Raw genomic sequence first — 24,927 nt, forward strand, 5'->3', positions numbered from 1 at the left:
GTGTAGCTACTAGGGGTAGAGGGGGCTGTGGCCCTGTCACATGAAGGGGCCCACCGGGAGTCATGAGGCAGAACACGGCACAGGAGGAGAGCAGGAAAATGCCTGCTCCCCAGCCTGACTGAGACTGCATGCTGGTAACAGTGGCCAGTTGCAGAGTCTTCCCCTACCGGGTACATGCAGGCTTACTGACCTGAGGAGCCTGTCAGGCTGCAGTTGCTCGGCTTGCCTCAGGCACACTGGGTCCTAATGCCCACCCTACATTTCACTCTGACACTTCCTGGTCCTGCCTCACTGCCTGCAAACTTCATCGGTAAGTGGGGATGGAATTTACTAGATTTATTAAATGAAGGCATGTCATGGTCACTTTGGGGTGAAGGTGAGAGGGTGGTGGTATTGTGAGGGCACTGGGGGGTGAGCGTGAGAGGATGGGGGTATTGTGGGGGAGAGGGACAAGACAATTGGTGGTGAATCTGAGGATAGCGGTATTGTGGGGGAGAGGGTAATGGGGGGTGAATGTGAGAGGATTGGGGTTTTGTGGGGGGAGAGGGACAAGACAATTGGGGGTGAATGTGAGAAGATAAGGGTATTGTGGGGGAGGGGGACAAGGCAGTTGGGGTGAATGAGAGGATGGAGTTTTGTGGGGGAGGGCACTAAGGGTGAATGTGAGGATGGGGGTATTGTGTCGGAGGGGGACAAGACAATTGGGGGTGAATGTGAGAAGCTATGGGTAATGTGGGGGAGGGGGACAAGGCAGTTGGGGTGAATGTGAAAGGATGAGGTTATTGTGGGGGCTAAAATGAGATAAGGGGACAGGGCACTGGTGAGTGAATGTGGATGGAGGTATTGTGGGGGCTGAAGTTGGGGGAGGGAGTCAAGTGGGGGAAGTGGGACATGGCACTGGGGGCAAGAATGAGAAGATGATGGTACTGTGAGGGTCTACAGGGTACGGGGGGGGGGGCGGAATTATTGTATTGTTAGATTAAATGCACTCCATTACATGCTCATGGAGTATAATCCTAAAATATTAAGTTTTATTAGACATTCTGTATATTAAAAATAATGGATAAAATACAGAGGCTGCTAAGCTAAATGGGGGGAATAGAAAGACTGGATAAAGTGCATGAACATACACTAACTTTTGGGGCAGATACTACAATGATTCAATCATACGAAGTCACTGAAGCAAATACTGGACAAAAGGTACTGTCTCCATAGAAGAAGCTGAAATAACAGTGCAGAATAACAATAACGCCAAACTTTCAGGCTTTCACAACAGAGGCTGAATGCAGCCAAGCAATGGTGTGGCCTGTGGGAAATAAAAAACACTTAGTCTTCTATGACTTAAAGGGAACCTGTCACCATGTTTGGCCGATAAGAGATATGGCCACTGCCTTTCAGCACTGATATACATGATTCTATAATGCTGGATATCTGCTTCCAAACCAACCTGCAAGATAACAAAAATAACATTATACTCACCTGTGGGGCGATCCGGGGCGATGGGCGTCGCCTGTCTTGGCACCTCCCATCTTGCGATGCCGCCCTCCTGCTTGCTTCGTGTGGATGACTCGTCTCTTCGGCATCACGCTCCTGCGCAGGTTCACTTCTCTGTCCTGTTGAGGGCAGAGCAAAGTACTGCAGTGCGCAGGTGCCAAGAAAGGACAAAGAGCCCAGGCGCATGCGCACTGCAGTACTTCGCTCTGCCCTCAACAGGGCAAATAAGTACACCTGCACAGGAGTGTTGTGCCGAGAAGACTGTTGATGACAAAGGGACACTTGTGACGTAGCCTCTAACTTCTTGCCTGCAGACTGCCAAACTATGGTAGGGGGCGCCTGGTGCATGAGCCCCCAATATCCCTGGCATTCAGGTGGTCATGGACACAATGTTTATTTGCATGTGTCAACTAGAAAGGTTAGTTTTTTCTCAATAGAAGAGAATTGAGAGAAGCCGAAAGTCGTCACATCACCTCCTGCTCAAATCTGTAATAGTGGGGCCATTGTTACTGTACATGGGGGGGGGGGGACGGGACTCAGGGGACTTTATTAAATGTTAAGTGGGCACTTAAACATTATTGTTATAGGGGCACTCACAGTATTGTGACCATCAGTTGCATATGGGGTATTATTATTTTAGGGACAAAATGTGAAGGGCACTAGCAAAGGGCATTAACATTTTTAGGGGGAATTTTACAATCTAGAGCTCACAAATATGGCATTATTACTATGTAAGGGGCACAGTGGTGGGCATTATTATGGGGGGCGGTAAGAGGAGCACAGTTTTTGTAGATTAAGTTTTCATCGCCTCAGCTGAATGATTTAAAGCTATCAGCCTGCTTGATTACATGTGAGGATTCTCTAGCAACCAGGCAACCCCCACATGTACTCAGCCTGGCTAGTAGCTGTAAATCATTCAGCTGCCGTGATGTAAACTAAATCTCTGAACACTAACAAATACTCGGAGGTCACCCGAGCGTGCTCTGTAAAACCCGAGCAACGAGTACACTGGCTCATCACTGAGAGACACATACGGCAGCAGTGGCTCAGTATTGGGGGTATCGGCAGGATTAGGTGTTTGTGCAGGTTGGCGATAGATGGGGACAGTGCAGAAAATGTGAGAAGTGAAACGTGTCTTTGTTATAATCTCTGCAGACAAGTCCTGTCTGGAGAAGTTGTCATGTCGGTCTGGGCCAGATGGAAAACACTGGAAAAGTGAACGACTCTATCAAAAAGAACATCTGCTGTAAGTCACCATCTGTAACTCTACTGTGACCTCTTATATGGTCTGCAGGTCTGGTAACTACCACAATATGATCTCCATATAGAAATATTAGTGCTCCTTTTTGTATACAGATTAATTGTCAATAACAGTGAGGTCACCTGCTGATGTTCCCCTATGCTCACAATTGGGGTGCGTCAAATTGCTGTAGTCAAGATTAACCCTAGCTACGCTTCTGGTTATATAATAATCCGGAAAGCTTGTTATATGAATATTTATATAATGAATTGTTCAGAGGGGGCCCATCAGGGATTCCCCTGTTTCACCATTGGCCAGTCTGATATATGTTAGTGAGTTATCTTCTGTTCCCAGGATAGTTGATAACTTGCTGATTACAGGTGGTTGGCTTTCCAGAGAAATACCCTGGATATTGGGTTTCCGATGATCTGTCCTTTTATTTTTGGAGAAGATAAACAGCTTCCCGAAAATTATGGAGAAAACCGAAGTGTGTGAGGAGTTGGGCTGCGGCTTTTGAAGAGAATCTGTCAGCAGGTTTTTGCTATGTAATCTGACTGCAGAAAAATGTAGGGGAAGAGACATTGATCCCGGTTGATGATCACTGAGAATCATTGATGGAGGCTGGGATGGACTAAAAGGCACGAGATGTTGGCTCCAGGGGGCTCTAATGACGCAGGGTATTTATATAAATGGCTAGGGTAGTGGAATGACAATTTACGGACCAAAAGCAACTTTTGCATGGGGTGGTAGACCCACAGTTCTGGCTATTATAGCTATACAATTTTGGCGACTAGGAATTCGAGAGTGAAGCCAGAGCCGCCTGAGATGGAGTGTTCAGTATCCGAGTGCAAATCTCTGCTGCCAGTGAGTGCTTACAGCCAGACCTGTACTGGTCCCTGATCCCTGGTCTGGTCTACACCCTCATATGGAGGCTGAGGAGAGGCGAGGAGGAGGGGTAGGAGAAGGAGGAGGAGGTGGTGGCAGGGAAAAGCTGAGAAGGGAGGAGAATCAAAAGAAAAAGTATTGTGAAGAGGTTGGAGGAAATGAGACAAGTCTATCAGACTCCAGGCTTTCTAGCAAATGTTACTGTGTCTGGGACCACTCATTCGTAGGCAGTGTGCCTGTCTGCCTGCCTCAAGCATCGCTTGTCTACTTCAATTTCAGCTGCTTCCCATTCATTTTACAAACCCCTGGATAACTTCATTCTCGCCCCAAGGAAACAGCAGACCGTGGATTGTGTTACCTGTGCATCAGCATGCCAATCCTTGGATAAGTCTAAACCAATGGTGACGGCAGACTAGGGGGGTTCACTTACTTTTTGCAGAATTTGAAAACTGGATACATTGAGAAGACTTCCTTAAAGGTAGGATATAGTTACCTACCAGTGATAGTAGAAGGTCTGTCGCCTGTCTGTGACTGTCTGGGTAAGGCTGGATTTAAATATTTGCAGAGGTCTTTGTGGTTTTCTTCTTGCACTTTTCATGGACTATTTTTTTTGTCAAACACTGAATTGTGAAAAGTGCATACCCAGCACTTTCGGGCTTTGGTGTGCTTGTTTTGTTTTTTTCCTTTCCTATACGTTGTGTTCTCTGGGCAAATTTTCAAAAAGGCTTCTCTGTAAAGCTGGAAAAGTTCCCCCAAAAAGCAATTTTGTGAAGCTAGTAAAAAATGTAGTTAGAATTTGCAATGATGTTGTTGGTGTTTCCTTGAAGTTTCACATAAGACTCTTGATTGTAGGTTCTTGATGATCATCTTTAAGTTTTGGGTCCATCAGCATTTTGCTTAGTTTTGTTTTTGAAGCCAAGTATGTGTGCCTGGTTAAATTGTTCCAGCTTTAATATGACTGATAAGTTGCGAAAAAGTGTCCCCTACTTCTGGAGTTGTTTTTCATTCATTCATTGATTTCCTCCCAATAGCGCCAATATCGTCTTCAACTTGACATAAATGCATCCATGTCACCCCAGAGACATTAATATCATGAGAAACCAAATGCCAAACTCAAAGATTGTTTTTGGAATGTAGAAGGAAATTTGGGTGCCTATTGGAAACCAACCTTGATAAGGGGAAAAAAATGGCTAAACTCCATGGAGTTATGCTCATTATGTCCTCTCCTCACTTTCTCCTGTAGCCACTGATTGCCCTATTGTAATATTTTTGGCCACGAATCTGTTGGTTTTCTTACGTATAGGAAATTATTTTAAAACCTACATGACAATAACCTTCTGCTCAATTCCTATGAAACTGCTGCCTCAATTTTTGTAAAATTGTCCAAAAATGCCCCCGTTTTGCCATGAATTTGCAAAATTGAAAGAGCCATAATGTATGGTAAACCTTTCAGCATTATTTCTAATAAATCCCTACCGGAGAGCTTTCTAGTTTGGAAATACATCAGAATGTTGCTCAGTTTAAAGCAGTTTATGGTCCACTTTATGCTCCCTCCTCTCCTTCACCCCAGTCCTCCACAGTTCCAGCTGTTGTGTTCACTGCTATATAATCTCATTGAGGATGTCCAGACATCCCTAGGAGTCCCTGTTCCTTGTTTTGTTGTTGTAATCTGATTGCCAGTTCCTGTGCATAGTTTAAAAAGTCGCATATTTGGTGGCATGTTAAACAAAAATTGTAATTTCTAAATATTTCAAAATTTTGCAAATTTTGAAATCTGTTTTTAGAATTATTTTTTTTCACAATGGTAGGACAATGTTTTGCTGTTGGTAGCCTTGAGTGATGGCTCAGCTTGGTCAGAACTATTTTAGATATTGGCTGGTGGAAGGTGGCCATAAACATCAGAAGGCTTTTAGCTTGTTTGACAGCCATCTCTCCTGACATTCACCCTTTGCATCATCCAAACACATGTATGTGTTCTGTATGGAGAAGAGGCAGTAAAGGGGTCCTAACGCTTTAGGTTTTAGTAGGACCTGCTGACCACCTAATGTTTACAGGCATAAAATAAAGAACACTGATTCTCTAATCCATGATGCTTACAAGATGACACATCTTGACAGATTGGCTTGGCAATAAAGTTCTTGAAGACGCAAGCCTTTATGTCAAATTCAGAGAGCCAAGCCAAGAGGTAGACCTCCCTCGTGTAAAGCGGTTGGTGCAGAAGATTAAGTTGCACTCCATTGAAAGTCGATTGGCTTAAAATACTTTAATAAAGAAACTCTTTGGCTTACAGGATCCTCCAGTGGCAAGGCTGCATTGATAAATCTGTGGGTTTTTTTTTAAACAGAGCACGCAGACTAAATATGGATGGAATTCATGTGCTGAATGTTCACGAACCCATTCATTGACATGTGGGAATTTCGCATGCAATTCAAACTGGGGCCTTGTTGCTTTTTACTGTGGAGCGATGCTCCATGAATAAAAAAAAAAGTTTGTGAAGGAAAAGGCCTTAGACTATAATAAGTATTTTAAAAGAATAAAACATTTATTTGAACTTTTGGCTAAAGCCCCCAAACACTTTTTAGCTGCTGATGGTTCTGCCAACAGCTATCTATTTCACCCAACTCTCTCATAGAAGGGAGCGTTTGTGTTCTTTAAGAGGAACTGAGGAATCTTCCAGCGGTTCTATCAAAGAACAAGAATTCAGAATGTCCTATTTCGAACTACTGATCCTTCTATCTCCCCCATCAGATGGGGACCCCCCACATATTGAACAGTTGACTGTCTTGAGATCGTAGACTTTCAGCTGACTTTTGTCTAATGTGTATGGGGCATTTTTAGACACTGGTAGGGTTCTCCTATAAATAAATGTAGGGTCAAACAAAAGTGGTTTTGCATTTTGTAGCATCACTCATCCAGGTCTGGGCATCCAGAGTTCTCTCCATTTACCCCTTCCTAATACCTGGCATGTAATATGTAATGTAAAAAATAATTTTGTATTAACTTGCAAATTGCGAAAATTAGGATGAGACCATTTTTTTTTTTTTTGGTTGGTTTGATAGCTTGCCCCGGAGTTTGATGGTTGGTTGGTTTGCTCCTGAGTACTCATGCAGTTTTCCTTGTTTCACAAGTCTGTGCCCCTGTTCTGTGATGTCCTCTCATGTCTTTCATTTGTTTGTGTAATAGGCTGGCTTTCAGGGCAGGCAGGAATATGAATTACTTTTTGTTCTACACCACGTGTGTTGCCATGCTAAATAACCTTCAGAAGCTGTTAGAAAAACTTGTCTGAGAACTTGGGACTTTAGAGTGCTGCATCCACTCCCTTATTCCTTTACATGCTCGCACATACACTTTTATATATATTTTTTTGTTATTTTCTGTATTTTAACACAGTATTGCAAACAGCTTGCCTTGCTATTACAACAAGACGAATATTTAACCTTTTTATATTACAAGGAAGGTAGAAAATAAATTTAGTAGGAACCCAGTAGCTGATGTGTTTTAGTCAATTGATGATCGACCATCTTTGCAACAAAGTTGTCCGTGTTTAAATATGATGTCCGGTAATCAAATGAAAGATCAATCATCTGCAAATGATCTTTCTTTGGACAGAACATTCCCAAGGTACCCAACACCACATTGGAATAAAATCTGTCAAAGTAGTGAAGTGTTCCTGTGTATGGGGAAGTCGGAGGAGATGGTTAAGTGATGGTTTGCCCAACAGCTATCAAATATGTATGGGGGCTTTCCAAGAGATCGCTCTTCCCTCACCCTGTGTCATTCAACATGTGTGGTCAGTTTTAGCGACTGCAATGGCCTATATGTACTAAAATAAGATTGTCTGGTGAACAGTTGTTACACAGAAATATTCTTGTCAGCAGTTGTTAAACAACTAACTTCTGTCTAACGTGTATGGCCACCTTAATGCTGGTCATAAGACTGACAGGTGTCAAATGAATGCCATCTCTCCTGATTACTTCAAACCCCCCCATACTCTGGAATTATTTTTCTTCTATTTATTTTAAAAACACATGACCACACGGCCGAATGGTCTCTCGTGACCTCAACATATGTCCCTTCAAAAACTAAAGGATCAGGCATAGAAATTCCAATTGTCTCATCTTTGCCCAAGAGTTGGAAGCTCCCCCATACACATCTGTGAGCCAAAATCTTAAGAGTTCAGCCAATTTTCATCTAATATGTATGGAGTCCTTTATTTATTGGAAATCTGAATAAGCATCATGTCAATCTCAAGGAGATCCAACTGGTTACTGAAGGTGCTGAGACCCCTCTGGATTTCCATCACTGATGGGAACAAAACTACACATCATGCCAAATCTTGGTATCCATAGCCATATACCTACCTGATGAATTAATATTACAATGGTCTTGGACAAATAAGTGACTTCCGCTGTTTTCTCTGAAGAGGCAATTTGCATATTAAATTTCCCAGAGGAGAATTGCACGGCAAATAAGCCTCCTTACCTTGACAAGTCAGAGCTGGTATGTCACTCTCCATAAGGAGAAACGTTACCCCTTAGACCCCAGTCCAGAGCCTCTCATCTAGCCAAATTAGTTCTCATGCTTCGCACTGACGAGGACCAACAGCCTGAAACACCGTGTCTGCGAATTGAGATACTGATTTGGCTTTTATCCTAAGTCATATTGCACGACTCGTTAAAGGGTTGATTGTGACTTGTACGATCGCTACTTCCAACAGGTGGCGCTATAGAGTTTAAGTCCTCTTTTTCTCTGAAGAGGCAATTTGCATAGTAGAGTAGATACACCCAATAGTGTAAAGTAGTGAACACCAGTACTGATGCTCTCATAGTCTTATTGGGCGAGTATACATTGGTTATTCTTTAGGAACACCGTTTTCAATGCTGCACCATATTTTTTTTCAGAGATGACCATAGATGACTTATAGTACTGGCATACGCTTTAGATTGGGCTCATATGCCCGGTTATTTCCTTGACAGTCATACATACCTCATAGAAATGATGGAGATGTTGACCTGTAGTCCTATATTTTGGGCTTTGGGGCCATTATGACTAGTAATAATTGTCAGTTTATCTTTTTCGAAAATACATATTTTTTTTCAAATTTATTTCTAATGGGATCCTCCAGGGTATTGATGTGTTTATGGTGAAACTATATATTATGGAGAACGTGCTTTAACCCGAATGTTTACAAACCTGTGACATATGGCTCTCGTAGTAATCTTATGTAATGTAAACCTAGATTTGTGAGCTGGCTCTCCTAGAAGGGTTGTGGGGTTTCTGCGGTAAATTGGACTGCATTTTGATTACTACAATCTGCCTGTCATGAGGCCCATGTGTTTCCTCTCTTCCCCTCCTCCCTCTCTTCTCCAAAACACCTCTCCCTATCAGATTTCATCTATGAATAGTTGGGATATTCCAGCTCTGTATGGGATACAGAGAGGTGAACCTACCATGAACAGACACTTCTTCCTGTATCTGCCACAGCTTTTGAAGCATGCACTGTGACACTTGTCCGTGTCTGCCAAGATATGAAAACTTCCTGCGTAGAACATGGGTCTGTCTGATCTTATAGATTGTAGCTTTGTATAGTTTGGCTAATAGGGGCTTAGCAATAGTGAGGTTAGAGCAGCGTTTCTCAACTCCAGTCCTCAAGACCCACCAACAGGTCCTGTTTTCAGGAATTCCTTAGTATTGTCCAGGTGATAATTGCAGTACCTCCTCTGACAATGATTCCATCACCTGTGCAATACTAAGGATATCCTGAAAACTTGACCTGTTGGTGGGTCTTGAGGCCTGGAGTTGAGAAACACTGGGTTAGAGGCTGTTGTTGCACCTGGGCCCCGCCATCTCAACGGGCTCAAAAAGTCTGCCTGGCCTAAATGAGAAGACCACAACTACAAATTTGTTTGGGACCAAAAACCTTCTATATGTGAGTCTTGTTCAGCTTACAGGTATTTCTCTTAAACTCCCACCATCATACATATGCCTGCATAGTTTGGCAGAATGTACATGTGTGGGTAGAGAAGATTAAGCCTATGCCAGACCCAAGGCCATGTTTTTGCGATTGGTTAGTCTGTGTTTCAATCCTCAATGATTAGATACTAGATATATGATCATTATTGTAGATAGCTTATGCATTGAGCCCCCCAATACACATGGTTCAAGTTGTCAAATAAACAACAAATCGGCCATCAGCAATCTACCCAGAATTCCTCATCCACTGGAATTGTCTTCTCGACCAAGCTCTCCTGTCGAATAACTAAAAGATCAGTCATTGAAATTCAAGACTGGATCCTCTATTTCCAGACATCTATCAGGGAGTGAGTCATAATGTTTTAAAGGGGTCGTTCAGCCCTAGGTTACAAGTCTGCAGTCACTTAATGTGAATTTCTCTGTGAGCACCAGAAGCGTGTAGCCATGTGATCAGAAGTATGCAATTTGCACACTTTTGGCCACATTCCGACTAGATTTTCTGGCCTCACTCAATACATTTATATTGAATGAAGCTGATCATGTTTTGTCAGCATGTGACTGCATATATGCAAATCACATACTTGTGGTCATGTGCTATCCGCTCCTGGCACTAGAGAATCCTTAGTGATGTGAGGATTCACAAGTCTGCAGTCACATAGTGACCGTAGATTTGTATCCTATGCTGGACAACTTCTTTAAGGATCTCACCTTAGTCTCAAAATAAAAATCTATAGTCGCTACACTACAAATGGGACAATCCATTTTCAGGACTCTGAAATATATTGTCGTGGTAAGTAATCTGTGACCACTTGACGGCAGTCCTGCGATTTTCCATTCCTCCGAGCATTCCTGGCTCTCTTGCATAGTTGGGATGGGGCAGCGTCATCTTTGAGGCATGATATACACACTGATCAAAAGAGGAGCCCAGAATTTTTGGAGGAACGGAGAATTGAAGGTTTTCCATCCAGCAGTTGCAGGTGGACCGGAGTCATGTGAATCGGTTCTCCAGCTACTATATAATTGTCTACGGGTCACTTCCGTCTGTCTGTCTTTCTGTCTGTCACGATATTCATTAGTCGTGGCCTCTGTCTGTCATGGAAATCCACATCGCTGATTGGTCGCGGCAAAACAGCCACGACCAATCAGCGACAGGCAAAGTCCAGAAGAAAATGGCCGCTCCTTACTCCCCGCAGTCAGTGCCCGGCGGTAACGGACTGCAAAATGCCGCGGGTAACGCACTCCGTAACCGCTGCTATTAACCCTGTGTGCCCCCAACCTTTTACTATTGATGCTGCCTATGCGGCATCAATAGTAAAAAAAAAAAGGTAATGTTAAAAAAAAAAAAAAAAAAAAAACCTGCTATTCTCACCCTCCATAGTTGCGTCCTCTCCTCGGCAGTGCAAGCGGCAGCTTCCGGGGCCAAGGATGGTATGCGAGAAGGACCTTCCATGACGTCCTGGTCATGTGACCACGACATCATCACAAGTCCTGCGCTTATCCAACCCTGGGACCGGAAGCTACCGCGTGCACCGCACACAGGCGCCAGGACCACAAGGGCACCCTCGGAAGGTGAGTATATGTTTATTTTTTTCATTTTAACTTTTTTTTTTTTTTTAACCTGTTACATACGTGTCTGGGCAATATACTATGTGGCTGGGCAATATACTACGTGACTGGGCAGTATACTACGTGGCTGTGCTGTATACCACGTGGCTCTATGCTGTATACTACACCGCTGTGCAATATACTACATCATTGGGCAATATACTACGTGACTGGGCAATATACTACGTGGCTGGGCAATATACTACGTGGCTCTGTGCTGTATACTACGTGACTGGGCAATATACTACGTCGCTGTGCAATATACTACATCGTTGGGCAATATACTACGTGACTGGGCAATACACTACGTGTCTGTGCTGTATACTACGTGGCTCTGTGCTGTATACTACGTCGCTGTGCAGTGTACTACATGACTGGGCAATATACTACGTGACTGGGCAATATACTACGTGGCTAGGCAATATACTACGTGGACTGTGCAATATACTACGTGGACATGCATATTCTAGAATACCCGATGCGTTAGAATCGGGCCACCATCTAGTCTCTAATAGTAACCTATCGATCCCTTATGGCTTTTTTTTTTTTTTATGCTTTCTATATCCCCTCTTGGTCTCATTTCTTTGTCTTCCGGCATCAACGACCATGTGACCATTGCAGCCAACAAATGGTCACTTTGAGCTTGTCCACACCTTGAGGAAGCAGCTTGGGCAGCACTATGGAAGAATTGGTAATTTAATAGTTTTGTATTATTTGTTTTTTTGGGGGAGGAGCTTGAATAGAATTAAAAAAAAATAGTGTATTTCTCCTTTAAGGAGACAATTTGAGTATTGAGTCTTTCTTAACAAAAAGAACTTGGGATGAAGGTCCTGTCCTCCAAGATTGTGTTGTAGAATGGGGTAACCCAATTCACATTTTTATTCTTATTTTTATCTAGATGGTGGCCCGATTCTAACGCATTGGGTATTCTAGAATATGCATGTCCATGTAGTATATTGCCCAGCCACGTAGTATATTGCCCAGCCACGTAGTATATTGCCCAGCCACGTAGTAAATTGCCCAGCCACGTAGTAAATTGCCCAGCCACGTAGTAAATTGCCCAGCCACGTAGTAAATTGCCCAGCCACGTAGTAAATTGCCCAGCCACGTAGTAAATTGCCCAGCCACGTAGCATATTGCCCAGCCACGTAGCTTATTGCCCAGCCACGTAGTATATTGCCCAGCCACGTAGTATATTGCCCAGCCACGTAGTTTATTGCCCAGCCACGTAGTTTATTGCCCAGCCACGTAGTTTATTGCCCAGCCACGTAGTTTATTGCCCAGCCACGTAGTTTATTGCCCAGCCACGTAGTTTATTGCCCAGCCACGTAGTTTATTGCCCAGCCACGTAGTTTATTGCCCAGCCACGTAGTTTATTGCCCAGCCACGTAGTTTATTGCCCAGCCACGTAGTTTATTGCCCAGCCACGTAGTTTATTGCCCAGCCACGTAGTAAATTGCCCAGCCACGTAGTAAATTGCCCAGCCACGTAGTAAATTGCCCAGCCACGTAGTAAATTGCCCAGCCACGTAGTAAATTGCCCAGCCACGTAGTAAATTGCCCAGCCACGTAGTAAATTGCCCAGCCATGTATGTAACAGGTTAAAAAGAGTTAAAATAAAAAAGAAACATACTCACCTTCCGAGGGAGCCCTTGTAGTCCTGTCGCCTGTGTGTGGTGCACGCGGCAGCTTCCGGTCCCAGGATTGGATGAGCGCAGGACCTGTGATGACGTCGTGGTCACATGACTGTGACGTCATGGAAGGTCCTTCTCGCATACCATCCTTGGCCCCGGAAGCTGCCGCTTGCACTGCCGAGGAAAGGACGCGACGACGGAGGGTGAGAATAGCAGGTTTTTTGTTTTTTAATTATTTTTAACATTAAATTTTTTTACTATTGATGCCGCATAGGCAGCATCAATAGCAAAACATTGGGGACACACAGGGTTAATAGCAGCGGTTACGGAGTGAGTTACCCTCGGCATAACGCGGTCCGTTACCGCCAGCATTAACCCTGTGTGAGCGGTGACCGAAAGGGAGTATGCGGGCGCCGGGCACTGACTGCGGGGAGTAAGGAGCGGCCATTTTCTTCTGGACTGTGCCCGTTGCTGATTGGTCACGGCAAATCAGCGACTTGGATGTCCATGACAGACAGCGGCCGCGACCAATGACTATCCGTGACAGACAGACAGAAGTGACCCTTAGACAATTATGTAGTAGATGGACTGTATTGTCTGCACGTGACTGACAACCATTGGAAAGAAGCGTTCGAGCTCCCTTCTATGTCTATAGTTTAGGATCTGCTGTTCAAACGAAACCTTCCCTTGATTTTTACAAAAAAAACCACAAAGCGTATGAATTTCCTCTAATTTCCAGGTTTGCCAGTGATGCATGACGGCACATGCAGGGGCAAGCAGTGTAATGGTCGTCACTCAGCGCATAGCTGACACACTGCCTGCAAGTCACTCACTTGGTTTTACGTTGGGCTATGTCTGCTTCCACTTTCTATTTTTAAGAGGGGGCTTGCATTGACTTGTAGTTTCATAATGGGTGATGACAAACCACAGGAAGTCTTAAGGGCACATTTAAACCCATCTATTAGGAAGACCTCATTTCCTAAGATTATATCATTGGAGATACATGTCTGACTAATACAATGATGGCAGAACCTAAGTGACCAGATTAATAGATCATACAATCAAAAATTGTATTTCTTAAAATTTGGAATAAATATGAAACTAATAAAATATTTAAACTTTCCGTTTAACCAAGGTCTTAAAAGCCTGGTCTTACTGCTAGTCATCCTCTGCAACAAGTTACAGCAGCTTTCGTGCGCACTCCAGTCTAATATGTCCAGGAACTATATCGATTCTCAGGCTTGGTAACTTGCATCCACTCTGAGTAGGTAATTAATCTTTCATCAGCATTCTACCAGCATTATAGGAGTTTGCACTTCCTTTTCCTCACATCCCAGCCTGAATTACTCCTGAAGTTGTCCAATTGCCTAATTGCCCTCAACTGAAAGCCCACCTCTGTTATGCTTGTATACGGTAAAAGTAAACTCCAAAACCTGCTCCCCACATAGTGTAGAGACTCAAAGCACAACCCATGACTTATTGTAGTTAGTGATGAGCGAGTGTACTCGTTGCTCTGGTTTTCCCGAACATGCTCAGGTGTTCTCCGACTATTTGACTTCTTGGAGATTTAGTTTTCATCGCAGCAGCTGGATGATTTACAGCTATTAGCCTGCTTGATTACATGTGGGGATTACCTAGCAACCCGGCAACCCCCACATGTACTCAGCCTGGCTAGCAGCCATAAATCATCCAGCTGAGGGCAAGGAAAACTAAATCTCCAAGCATTCATAAATACTCAGAGATCACTCGAGCGTGCTCAGGAAAACCCGAGCAACGAGTACACTCGCTCATCACTAATTGTAATCTAAGCCGGTGTGCCGGCTGCTGTAGAGGATTAGACTTGACAACAGGCAGCAGACTGCAATACATCTAAGAAATGGCCACCAAGTTTCTCCTTTGAGTGATTTTTCTGCTTTAAAGCACCATAACTGTCAGTCACACAATTTTCCTTAAAGATTTGTTTCATAATGATCCCTGTAATTTTGTATGGATGTCATAGAAAGAAGCCATATTCTGTTAGCGACTTTGGAGAGCAGCTAACAAAGGATCCTGATGTTTTGAACTCTAGATAGACCATGCACAAGATCAATGGATGTCACTCCACTTAAAGTGATTGCCCAGTTTGGATATTCAAATTAATAACGTTGCAACCTTTTTACTGAAAGAATTCTTTCATCCTTAGTGTAGTCTGGTCTTGGCGAACAACTCTAACGTATATTTCAGTTTTCAGATAAATTGGGCAAGATTTTCTCTTTAAGGCTCCCATACACATGGGAGTTCTAGCTGTGGCTGACTGTTATCCAAACTCCACATGGGAAAGCTTTTCTTTGTTGAATGCTTTTATCTGTGTTCCCTATGAGCGCCTCTGACAGCAGTTATCGTATTGTTGATTGAAAGGATCAGGCACTGAAATTCCAAGGCTTTATCATTCTCCCCAATATCATCTGTCATATATGATTCAGATCTTTCACCCCCTACATCCAATTGCTTGTTACCTACACCTCAAAAACATATCTAAAATTCTACCTTTTCTTACCTGTTGTTCTTATTTATCATATGGACTATTGTAACTCTCTACTCATCGGTCTCCCTCATACTAAACTCTCCCCTCTCCAACCTGTCCTGACTGCAGCAGCCAGGATCATAGTCCTTTCCAACCACTACACCGATGCCTCTACCCTGTGCCAGTCATTATACTGGTTGCCCATCCACTATTTGGTACAATATAGACTTTGCTCTCACCCACAAAGCATTCCATGATTCTGCATCACCCTACATCTGTTCCCTCATCCATCACTCTAGTCATGCTCTCCATTTCGCTAATTAATGAAGACTATGGCCTCTTTCACACTTCCGTTGTTCGGGGTACGTCATAAGTGAAGTGACGTATTGACTGATGTTGTGAAAATAGTGTAAAACATGTGTAACACATACTGTGTTATAACGGATGCATCGAACGAGTTCCAGCCTGAATTTTAAGGTCTAAAATTCTAGAGATAGAGAATTCCCTTACTTGGAAAATGGTTCCGGGCATGCTCAGAATGAAAAAAAACGGGATACGTCACTGGATTCCAGTGTGTGACGGTCAGCGGCGGATCCTGCGTCCATACGCTTCCATTATAGCCAACAACTGAAAGCGCAGGATCCGTTGCTGAGCGATTTTCTGACGTGCAGAAAACACGTTCCTCTGAATGTTTTCTCTGCACGATGGACCGCTATTTTCCAACGGATCCAGTGCACGACGGAAGAAATAGATGGCCATCCATCACAATCAGTCACTAATACAAGTCTATGGGAAAAAAACGGATCCTGCAGAAAAATTTGCAGGATCCTGTTTTTTCAAAAGTTGACGGATTTTGACGGGAGGAAAAAGACGGAAGTGTGAAAGAGGCCTAACATCCTCAATATTGCTAACCTCACACTCATGTCTCCAAGACTTCTCGTGTACAGCGCCAATTCTCTGGAATGCACTACCCAGGACAATTCAATTAATTCCCAATACTCAGCTTTAAGTGTGGCCTAAAAACACACTTCTTTAGATTGTGTGGTCAAAATGAGTACAGGTAAATAAGTGAAATGAGGCGATAAGACAAAGTTTTCATCCAAATATGGTCCCTCGCATCATCTGTTTGCACATCCTCCATGCACTTTAATAGCACTTTGTATCTGTACTGTACACATACCGGCTAGTGACCAGTTCTTGCAGAATTATGTGAATACCCTATTTATGCCAAATTCAGTGAGTTTGCGAATTTTTATCTAATGTGCATATGTATGATTTTGGCTCTATTTTCATAGATATGTCTCGAATAGATGACGAGACAATAGTCAGACAAATGGTGACGCGTCTGCTAGGCTGGCTTAACCAGTAGGGTATTCTCGCCATAGTAGATTGGTCAAAGCTGTCCAAAAGTACCGTTACCTGGTTGACTCTTCTATTTTGTAATAGACTGCTTCTGATGCCAGTTTGCAGATTGTCTTTGTGGAAGTAATAGTTGTGCTCACTGTTTAGCAGCGAAATCCTAAGGCACTAGGGCCGAGCTGCTAGAGACGTTCGTGAATTGGGCAACGAACCATTTTCTGCTGAGCCCGAGGCTTCTTACGTGCTGCATGAAGAATGACCTCCATATTTAAGTACAAATATTACGCTCTGATTGTCGACCATGACCAATTATTCTACCCCACAATGAGCAGCTCTCTGGAGTAATTAGGACAAGCGCATTTAACCTTTTAGAAGTCTGTAATTATTACTGTGGGTAACATGTTATTACGAAGCCAAGTAATATCACGCTCTGTGAATATCACCTCTTTAATTGTGTTGTATTTTTCTTTGATCTTTTGAATGTGAATCCTTTGTCTAAAAAGTTTTGGAGACTTCTGTTTGAAAAATGGTGGCTTCTTTTATGTACTACTCAAAGCAAGTTAGAAATAAAAATGACGCAAATGGTGCATTGTTTTGTCATTTTTTTTTTGAGTGAAACTGTTGATCAGAAACAATGGAGCAAATTTTTTAACATCTTTTAGACCGCACCAAAATGACACCCACTGAGTTTGGCCCATCTTGCATTGTAGCTGCTTTTCCTTATACCATAAGTTGGTTTACTTTACGCCAATATTTTGCTCCGAAAATAATGATGCATGTTATCATTAAATCGTGGTGCACAGACAGTATGGATAGTAGTGGACTAAAGTACTAGAATTGGACATGACTGGATTGATTCCAGTTTCCAGGTCAGTTGAACCTGGCAGCTAGACTGGAGGCCCACAAATATCTTTTTGCTGTCCCCAGAACGATTTTTGATTAGGCGAGGCTGGCACAATTTCATCTATGCCTCACGTCGCACCAACCCCAAGAAATCGATACTGCTTCCAGTAAGCTGGAAGGTAAGAGATTTGCGAACCTCTCGTCTAGAGACCAGTTACCACTGACCTAGACGCTGATCTAGTTGGAACGTCTACAATTCAAATATGCAAAAGTTTAATATGGGCTTGTCCTCTCTGCAGATTACAGCTTCTGATTTTCTGGGATGACTTTAAATAAGATTTTGCAGATATCGGAGCTCACAAATGGTCGTCTGGATGAAGGGGCAAATTTCCCACTGTGAGGTGGGTCCTCTTGTCCAACATCAAGCACTCGTAGTAGTTTATCTTAAGTGTTGGATGGAGCGAAGGACCGCTGCTGTATGTGGCCGGTCATGTTCTTCCACACCAAACTCCCCCAACCATGTGTGTATGGATCTTGCACACTGGGCAGTCATGGGGAACAGAAAAGGACCTTGCCTAAACTGTTTCCACAAAGTTGGAAGCTACAATTGTCTACAGTGTCTGGTGCTGAAGCATTAAGATTTTTCTTCCCTAGAACGAAGAGATGGAGGCCAACCCATGAAAAACAAGCCTATAGAAGTATTATTCTCCAACACACTGTACAGCAGACACAATGCAGTCAGGGGGTAGCGTGTTCATGGCATTCACCAATGACCGACTTGTCCATCAGGTGCCTGTTGCAGAAGTGTGATCAGTCACTGCGCAGAACATATTGTCTCCAAGGTCCAGTGGTGACAGCTTTACACCACTCCATCCGGCACTCAGCAATTCGCTTGGTGATGTAAGGCTTGGAGAACCATATTAGAATGGTTTATTGTAAAGTGATGACTGAATTCCATCACAAGTAGGTAAAGGCAGACTGTATGGCATGGCAAGGGGCTGGATTTTATACACCATATTTTTCGGACCATAAGACGCATCAAAAATTTTCAGGTGGAAAATAGGGAAAAATTAAGCATTAAATTAAGGTCCTTCTTGCAGTCTTAATTCAGCTTACCGGTGGGTGGGCGGCAGCACTGGTGAAGCAGGGGTCATGTGAGGTGTTCATAGGTGCGATGCTGAGTGGTGATGCTGCGAGTCCCATCCCAGGTTGGTAGAAGGGGGTGTTTGGCAGTGCAGGGGCTCTACCAACATTTAGTGAAAGCCCGGAGTTCCTGCACTTCCATGGTTTCAATGCAGTGGAGTCTGGGAAAATGGCTGGAGGAGACGGATCTCAAAATCTTGGATCCTGAGATCTCAATCTGCTCATATGCCGCCTCCGGCGACCTTTTTTCCTATAGTCCACCGCATTGAAACCATTGATGTGTGTGGGGGGCTCTGGGCTTTCACAAAATGTTGGCGGCGCCCACACACCGCCGAACAACCCCTCCTGCCTGCCCAGAGCCTTCAGAATTTCCTGCAGTACCGCCCGATTTCTGCTGCATTCCACCTCCCACCCTAGGTAAGCTACACTTAGACTAAAAGACACACTCCAATTTTCACACCAAATTTTGGTCTGAAAAATACATTGCCTCCTGATAATGGGACTAAATGGAAACCTGAATTAATTTAAAGGAAACCTGTCACCCCGTTTTTTGAGATTGAGCTATAAATACTGTTAAATAGGGCCTGCGCTGTGTGTTCCTATAGTGTATGTAGTGTACCCCGATTCCCCACCTATGCTGAGATATAACTTACCAAAGTCGCCGTTTTCGCCTGTCAATCAGGCTGGTCAGGTCGGGAGGGCGTGGTGACATCGCTGGTTCTTCCTCAGCTTTACGTTGGTGGCGTAGTGGTGAACAAGCAGCGCGCGATCTGCGCTGTAATCCCTTGCATCGGTGGAGGCGGCGGTTTGCATCTCGGCTTTGGGAAAATGGCCGCCGCGATCTCTAATGCGCACGCGCGGCATCCCGCGGCCATTTTCCTGAAGCCCCGTGCAGCAGAGCACTCGATCTGCGCACGCGCGGCCCCAGGAAGATGGCCGCCCCCACCGATGCAAGGGATTACAGCGCAGATCGCGCGCTGCTTGTTCACCACTACGCCACTACGCCACCAACGTAAAGCTGAGGAAGAACCAGCGATGTCACCACGCCCTCCCGACCTGACCAGCCTGATTGACAGGCGAAAACGGCGACTTTGGTAAGTTATATCTCAGCATAGGTGGGGAATCGGGATACACTACATACACTATAGGAACACACAGCGCAGGCCCTATTTAACAGTATTTATAGCTCAATCTCAAAAAACGGGGTGACAGGTTCCCTTTAATGAGATGTTTCCTGATACTCTCCTCCATGTATAGTCTTTTACATAAACCTAGGTATAGCATGTAGCATTGTGATTACTCACTGTTCCTAAGATATTATGTTCGTGCCTCCTTTAGGGCTCTGCTTCTTGGTAAAATGACTTTCCCCGAATGTTAGTCTGCGCTAATTCTATTTCTGAGGTAGTCAATTTGTATCACTGATTCTTCACGTCAGCGCTAATCTGTTTACTGTCCTACTAAAAATGAGCTCTAAGTTAAATAAGATAAGTCTATTATACAATCTCTTTTCTGTTGCAATGCTGGTCTGGATGAAATCTGGCTCAGCAGCTGTGCCCTGGAGCAGAATGGCCTGGCGCCGTGCCACTGCCTTTCTCTTTTAATGAAAAACTCAACTTGATTGAGGTTCTAAATTTTCTCATGATTTGGACTTTTCTATGTCGTAAAACAAGTCCTGCTGAAATGTAAGGGTACCTCCTCCCGTAAAAATTTTTTTAGCAATGGAACATTACTAATAGACACACTACGATGAATCTGGAACACCTCTCGAATCCAAGCCACCATTTCACATTAGAAGGGTTTACATTAATCTTTTCTGCGCACCCCTGAGATATTATAATGCCTCCCCCCTTCATATACCAAATGGTTGCCTTACCAGCCTCACAAATTTTCCATAAAAACATTTGTAATAGTTTTGATACTGGCGGCGATGACAAATATTCTATTTTTGTGGGAGGTTTTTTACATTCCATTTTTTCTAGTTTTCCTCCAAACTTAAGTAATTTAATTTTTTCCGTGTCTTCGAAAGCCAAAAGTTTTAAATCCGCTTCAAGAAACTTTGTTTGGAGGGGTTTTAAGAGTTTTTCCTTTGCTAATGCATTTGCTGAAGTAATTTTGGAACAATTTTTTTTTTTCCTGAAGAGATTTTAGAGGCCTTCTGATCGGACAGTGCCTAGGTTGGAGAGGTTGGAATCAGGATGTTTGAAGTGACATACACTTACTTCCACCAAGCTTTTCGAAACCTCCCTTGGGGCAGGAAAAAACTTATACAAACAGCAGAATGTATTTGACATAAAAATTTATTGGAAGGGCTTTCAAGACCGTTTTTGAGGATTTTAGTAAAGGTACCGTCACATTAAGCAACGCTGCAGCAATATAGGCAACGATGCCGATCGCTGCAGCGTCGCTGTTTCGTCGTTGTGTGGTCGCTGGGGAGCTGTCACACAGACAGCTCTCCAGCGACCAACGATGCCGAAGTCCCCGGGTAACCAGGGTAAACATCGGGTTACTAAGTGCAGGGCCACGCTTAGTAACCCGATGTTTACCCTGGTTACCAGTGTAAATGTAAAAAAAAACAAACGCTATATGCTTACATTCCGGGGTCTGTCGCATCCCCCGGCGTTCTGCTTCCCTGCACTGTGACGTCACCGCTGTGCTCTGCTTTACGGCCAGCCGGCGCTGACACAGTGCAGGGAAGCAGAATGCCGGGGGATGCGACAGACACAGGAATGTAAGTATGTAGTGTTTTTTTTTTTTTTTTTTTTTACATTTACACTGGTAACCAGGGTAAACATCGGGTTACTAAGCGCGGCCCTGTGCTTAGTAACCCGATGTTTACCCTGGTTACCAGTGAAGACATCGCTGAATCGCCGTCACACACGCCGATTCAGCGATGTCAGCGGGAGATCCAGCGACGAAATAAAGTTCTGGCCTTCTAGCTCCGACCAACGATGTCACAGCAGGATCCTGATCGCTGCTGCGTGTCAAACACAACGATATTGCTAGCCAGGACGCTGCAACGTCACGGATCGCTATCGTTATTGTTCTAAAGTCGCTCTGTGTGAAGGTACCATTAGTCTTTCTCCAACTTGAAAAAGATTTGAGCAGAAACTAACTGTATTGTTCTCAAGTGAATGAAAAGAGAGAGATTTTCCAAATTTTGTTTGTGGACATGTCTGCCATTTTTGGACTGTATGATTGATTTGATTTTTTTTTTAAACTGATTGTGTAAGCTTTGAAAATGGCATCAAATCAGCAATGGGTTGTCTGGTATTGAGGCTCCATATTATTGAAATGAATGAGAATAGATGCACTACAATGGATAGATGTGGCATGGTTTCACAAAAGCATGATAAAGGAGGCATTCACATTACAAAATCCATTACCATGTTTTGCATAGGACATAATGGGCATCTTAGAAGTGCTATCCGGTTAGCTTTAAATCTGCATAAAAATGCAAATTATGCAACTTACTAATATGCCCCAATCTGAATATACAATATCTGCTTTAGCTCTGGCCTCCAGCAGTATCGCTTCATGTTGTGTTCAACATAAGGCAGCGTTTCCTCTGTCGTCACATACATTATTGGAGCTGTGTGTGAAGGGGGCTGGTTGACCACCTCATTTGAAAAGCTAAACAAGCCCTCCTTCGTTGTCAATACATGGGTCATATGTACCCCAACAGCTTTTACAAAGTGTCAGCATAAAAAGGCTGAACAAAATAAGCACAGGCGCTGGGTGCACCCTTGGTTTGGCCAAACTGTTCAGTGCACCTTCCCACCTACTTGTTTTCCATTAGGCCAAATGAGTGCTTCTATGTGTGGGAGAGACCGCAGAGGTGACTGTCAGCTGATCGACTGGAAGAATCATGGTTTGGCCAAAAGCCATGTACAGTAATAATTGTTGGCAGCTTAACCAGCTTCTCAGTTTTGGGCAAAAGGATCAGGCATTAAAGTTCTACATTGTTCCTTCAGGAGGTCTCCATAGACATAGGGTACCGTCACACAGTGCAATTTTCATCGCTACAACGGTACGATCCGTGACGCTCCAGCATCGTAACAATATCGCTCCAGCGTCGTAGACTGCTGTCACACTTTGCAATCTACGACGCTGGAGCGATAATTTCATGACGTATGTGCGATGTAGAAGCCGTTGGTTACTATGCGCACATTGTATACGATATGTTACACCATGCGATCATGCCGCCACAGCGGGACACTAGACGACGTAGCAGATCGTTTGAAACTTTCTTTCGACGTACGATTCTCAGCGGGGTCCCTGATCGCAGGAGCGTGTCAGACACTGCGATATCGTAACTATATCGCTCGAACGTCACGAATCGTGCCGTCGTAGCGATCAAAATTGCACTGTGTGACGGTACCCATAAGAGCGACAACAGCTGCTACTGAAATCAATGGGTTCATCAGACTTTGCATCCCTGTGTCTGAGACTGCCACCATTTCATATAATGCTGTGCAGTGGCCGGAAACAGGACTAGAACTGTTCTCCAGTAGTTGTCCTCTTCTCATTGTCCATGTCATGACTTTGTTGATATAGTAGTGTTTGCTTAAATGCCGGGGAGCAGTCTGATCGCTCTTGTAATGACTACAATGCCGGCACCAGGAGCATTATCAGTGTTTTACTAGTGTAAAGTGGAATTTACTAGAGTCTCCGACACATCCTGGCACCATACACTGATGTAATTACGTCAAATGTGTGCATAACAGGGCGGAAAATGAGGAATATGGCCAAATCTGCTTCATCTTCGGGCATGTATGGATTCATTCCCAATTTAGGGGCATGACACCAGTATACAGAGATCATCGCTTTATTAATGCTGACGTAGCCATAGAGGGTTTTGGTTTTTTTTAGATTAACTTTTCCAAACCCTTCTCAATGACAAGATGAAAATCTGTGCAAAAGAAAAGTGGGCCCGGGCGCCTGTAATGCAGTCTAGAAATAATGGGAATTCCTAGATAATGGTGCCATACAGCACAGAAAGTAATGCCACCAGATACTGACCAAACAGTAATAATTAGCCACTGTGCAGTATTATAGTGTCCGGGTAGCTGTTGGGAAATAATACTGTAATAATGGCCATTAAGTGGCTCTTTTGGTAGCCAGTGCATAGGAGGCTGCATTCGAAGAAACTGGATGCTCTGACTGTCCTGCTGGCAAGGGGCGATCCACTGACCAAATACACAGTAAATGGGTAACTATGTAGTATAACTACGTGTTTCAGACTCCTTTTATCAGGTACAATGAAGTTTCCTCAAAGACTTTTTCTCAATACACATTTATTGAAGAGGCTTCCTTCACCTTTTGCGGGATCCACAGCTGGATTATTTTTGGCTTTTCTTTGGTGATGTCTTCTACACGACACCCTAGTGTTCTATTTTTAAAAAGCGAGACCAACCCCGCCTTACATATTACCCTGTGAGCGCATTTCCTCCCCCTAGATCTCTCCTCTGAGATTGTTCTTAACAAAAAAACATGGCAGTCAGGAAGGTGGCTACCGGTTATCAGTGGATGGTTTGCACTTGTTTTTCCCATTTTTTTTATTTTTTTTTTTATTGTAAAGGCACATTTTATTTTTTTAAAACTTTACACCATAGTGGTCCAAGTGAAAGGACCTCTGTTGGTCTGTAAAATGAGAAAGCAGAAGTGCTCAGGCAAGTGCTTCTCTTCTTGACTTTCTATTACGCTCTTTCTGGAAGGCACCACTGTTTGGCAAGCACTTCGGCCTGTTTTTTTTCACCATCTGTGGGGTCTTGTCAGGGGTTTTGATCGGTGGAGGTCTGGGTGTCGTGTCCTCACAAAATGTCACGTTTTCTAAAATTACACTTACTAATACCTGTACATAGAGTGCGCAGGGGAACAAAGTACATCGGGCAGAGGGTCAGAGTCTGGACGTTAGAGGTGGTGGAGGTCATGCCTGGTGCACTAATGGTTAAGGACACATAGCTGTGGATGTTCGGGAGTTAACGTTGGCGATTACGGTTTCCCCATAGCAACCTGGATGGTGGCATTATTTATAATGCTGGTAAGAAGGAGGAGACTGAATTAGTCAGCAAGCAGGATGATGCCTGCTGCTGCTTCAGTAAAGTGTAACAGTCAATGATAGTTTTTCTTTAAGACAACTTCCAGTGACCAGGCTATAGCAGCAGAAAATGAAAACCAAGTATATAGGAGGCGTGCGTAGCTGCAAGTCCATCCAGGTGTCTGAGCTGGTGTCTAGTGCTGACGCTATAG

General features: G+C 43.8%; 1 protein-coding gene across 1 annotated transcript in view; it reads left to right on the forward strand.

The window, feature by feature from the left end:
• Positions 1-4,051: 4,051 nt before the first annotated feature.
• EVA1A (eva-1 homolog A, regulator of programmed cell death) overlaps positions 4,052-24,927 on the forward strand; it is a 99,705-nt gene continuing 78,829 nt past the window's right edge. The window contains exon 1 of the mRNA XM_069728183.1: positions 4,052-4,097. The gene's annotated coding sequence lies outside the window, so the exon portion shown is untranslated. The remainder of the gene's footprint in view (positions 4,098-24,927) is intronic.

The sequence above is a fragment of the Ranitomeya imitator genome, chromosome 5 (assembly GCF_032444005.1).
Source record: "Ranitomeya imitator isolate aRanImi1 chromosome 5, aRanImi1.pri, whole genome shotgun sequence".
Taxonomy (NCBI): domain Eukaryota; kingdom Metazoa; phylum Chordata; class Amphibia; order Anura; family Dendrobatidae; genus Ranitomeya; species Ranitomeya imitator.